Source organism: Furipterus horrens, unplaced genomic scaffold (genome assembly GCF_987537825.1).
Source record: "Furipterus horrens unplaced genomic scaffold, mFurHor1.1.pri manual_scaffold_2, whole genome shotgun sequence".
In the NCBI taxonomy this organism is placed as follows: domain Eukaryota; kingdom Metazoa; phylum Chordata; class Mammalia; order Chiroptera; family Furipteridae; genus Furipterus; species Furipterus horrens.
In genome coordinates, this window is record NW_028327172.1 from 7,888,372 (window position 1) to 7,891,696 (window position 3,325).

The following is a 3,325-nucleotide window of genomic DNA, read 5'->3' on the forward strand; positions in this document are numbered from 1 at the left end:
AGCGGACCGGGGCGGCCAGCACAGCACGGAGGAACGACTTTCACGGGATGCCCTTTTTGAATTTTGACTTTGAAGCATGTGAATGCATTGCCAACTCAAAATATAGATGTCAATTATTTTAAAATTTATTTTTGTAAATTATTGATAAGATATCTATTTTTTAAAAGATTTTATTTATTTATTTTTAGAGAGCAGAAGGGAGGGAGAAAGGGAGAGAAACATCGACTGGTTACCTCTTTTACGCGCCCCGAACTGACAACCCAGGCATGTGCTCTGATCAGGAATCGAACCGGTAACCTTTTGCTTTGAGGAACAATGCCCTTGCGAGTGAGTCACACAGGTCAGGGTCTTTTTTAAAAAAATGTTATTAGACCCTCTTGATTGAGATTGAAGTTCAGATGTGCTTTGTCTCCGTGTTGTCAGGGGTGAGAATGGCGACTAGGGAACCTCAGGAGCTGGGCAGTGAGGTGGGACCCCCAGGAGCTGGTGGGTCAGGCCTGGGACTTTGAGACCACCCCAAAGGCAGGAAACGGTTGGGGTTGAGGAGCTGCACTGACATCTGCCCAGCCATGGTCCCCAAGCCGGTGTGAAGTCCTTGAGACAGGTCTGCCCTTATCACATTCTGCTCACAACCAGCTGATTTTGGCTGGACAAACTGACAGGGAATAGGAGGGTGTGGATGGATGCAGTGGGTCCTGGACTTGAGGTCACCACTGCCCCTTGTGTGAGGAAGGATCTAATGTTCTACACTCTCCCAACAAATATTGTCAAATGCCACTCCCTCCCCCTGGGAAGTCTGGCCCTCCGGCGCCTAAAGTGTTCCCGATCCCCGAGGGGAAGATTCTCCCCTCTCACTGAGCACCTGCTGTGCCCCTGTGCCAGGTGCTTTCTGTCATGATGGAACAGGCCTGTCGTGGCCAGGACCTCTGTGTCCCCTGCCCACACTCCCTGTGGGTGAGCCATGCTGACACCTGTCCCCTGGGGCTGGCCCTGTCTCCAGCCTCCCTGGCCAGCACCCATGCCCACTCCCAGGGTCCAGCCAGCCCTGATGCCAGAGCACCTGGGGCCCCTGGGCATGGCAGCGTGGGCAGCAAGAGCTCTGCTGCCAGGAGACCGTCTCCCTGGATCCTCTTTGAGGCGGCGGAGATGCGGATTAGAGAGGGTGCCGCCCAACGCCTCCCAGAGCGGGGGAAGGGGTGTTGCTTGCTCCCAGAGATGGGGGAAGGGCCCTCTGCCACTATTGGTCACTGGGGCTGCCTGATGCACAGAAACCCCTTTCTGGCCCTGTTGTTAGTGGTGGGACCTGAGCAGGGAGGCACTAAGCTAGGTGGCTCCCCAGGAATAAAGGTGACAACTTTTCCTGTGTCCCCAACACCAGAGGGTCTTTGCTGGACTTCACAAATGCAGCAGGGGTCTCCCTACACCTGTTACAAAATATGGAATAGACCTACTGTGTGCCAGGACCTTCACATACACCATCTCTGAACCTCATAGGAAGCTTAAGTGAATATTCCCGTTTTGCAGAAACTGAGATTCGGACAGCTGGTGATTTGCCCTGAAGTCACATGCCTATCCCCAAAGTCCCTGATCTCTTTTCTGTCTACCCCACTCCTGGCCTCTTCCTGCCAGAGATTTTTGTATGTCCTGGGTCAGCTCACTGGAGCCGGGCAGAACCCACAGGAATGAGCACTCCAGAAAGAGGGCACAGCCCATGCAAGAGCATAGAGCTGGGACCACACAGCGAGGGGACAGGAAGTGTGAGATTTGAGTCTTGGCAGTGTGGGGGGCAGGCGTGGGGAACAGAGGCGGGCAGGAAGACTGGTCAGAAGGGACAGGGTCCGAATGCCCGGACAGAAGCCTATCTAGTGAGTACTGGGGCACCACGGGAGGTTTCTGACTAGGGGACAAGTATGATGAGAAGTGTCTTTCCAGAAGCTGATTCCCAGAGGACATGAGTACTACACCACCAATGAAGGCAGAGAGGCCATGGGGCAGGTGCAGAGGACAAGGTGCAGAACAAGAATAAGGATGCTCAGACTGAAGCCAGCTGTACTGCTTACCAGCCGTGTGACCTTGTGCTAGTTACTTGGCCCCTCTGGGCTTAAGTCGTCTATAAAATGGGGATGAGGCACCTCACAGGGCTGTTGTGAAACAAGGTGAATTAAGACATGTCCAGTGCTTAGAGCAATGCCCGTTAGAACACAGTAAGCACTCGGTCTCAGTTCTCCATTCTTATCATTACTGTCACCCTGGGACTCAGCTCTAAGCTGCGTGACATGTTGGTTCTTTGTTCCTGTTCTTGGAGGGGAAGCAGATAGGAAGACATGAAGCCCAGGGAGAAAGGAGCAGCAGCCCTCACCGTAGACCCAGGTGTCCCTGACCCAGATGGAGCGGCCCCAGCAGTTTTCAGACCCCTAGTAGGTGACCAGACAGGCAAGAACTGGCCCGGGTAGCTAGGTCCTGGCCACACCCTGTCCTAGCCTTGGTTCTAGGGGACAGGGGAACTTCATATCAGTTTCCCTGTGCCCATTCATGAAGGTTGCTGGTCAGGGTCCAGTGTCCCCCCTGCCAAGCCCAGGAACGGGGTGACGTCTGGACAGTGGGCTGGTGGGCACGCCCAGGAGGCCCTAATGAGGCATGTAAAGGCCACAGAGGCTGCCTTGGAGCCATAGTCCGTGGGAGAGCAGCCGTGGCAGCCGCGTGCGATCCGCCCCTTGCTGGCGGTTGCTTGGGTGAGCAAGTAAGCTCGGAGTCATTCGGCTGTAATAACTCTAATCTGCTCATTACCACTCTTGGGCTGACGGGTGACTCAGGCCGGAGGTGCCGAGGGTTCCAGCCTCCCCCCACCTCGCCCACATCTGTGCAACAGCTGGGCTCCGGGACAGCCAGTTCTCGGCAGGCCAGGCACCATCTGCTTCCCCTGGAGAGTCAGGCTCCCCAGAGGGTGCACCCAGGGGGTTGGGCCCCCTGGAAGGGCAGAGTGGAGCTAAGGTACACCTAGCCTGGTGTTAGAAGGCTTTGAGCCGCCCTCTGCTCCCTATAAATATGGCAGGGGCCCAGGCTGGGGACTCAGGAGGCCTGGGGTCTCTGCCTGGCCCCTGGTGGACATTGAATGACGTGTTTTCCTGACACTTGAGCCTCGGTGTCCCCATCTGCACGATGGAATGGCTGTCTGGCTCCCTCCCTGCTTCCCTGGTCAACCAGACCTAGTGCAGAAAGGTGTTTTTCCAACACAATACCTGGGGCACCTGTGTGTGTTGGGGTCCATTTGAGGGTAGTTGAACTGCTGACTTCTTTGGGGTGTGGATGGGGTGTATGAGGGGCA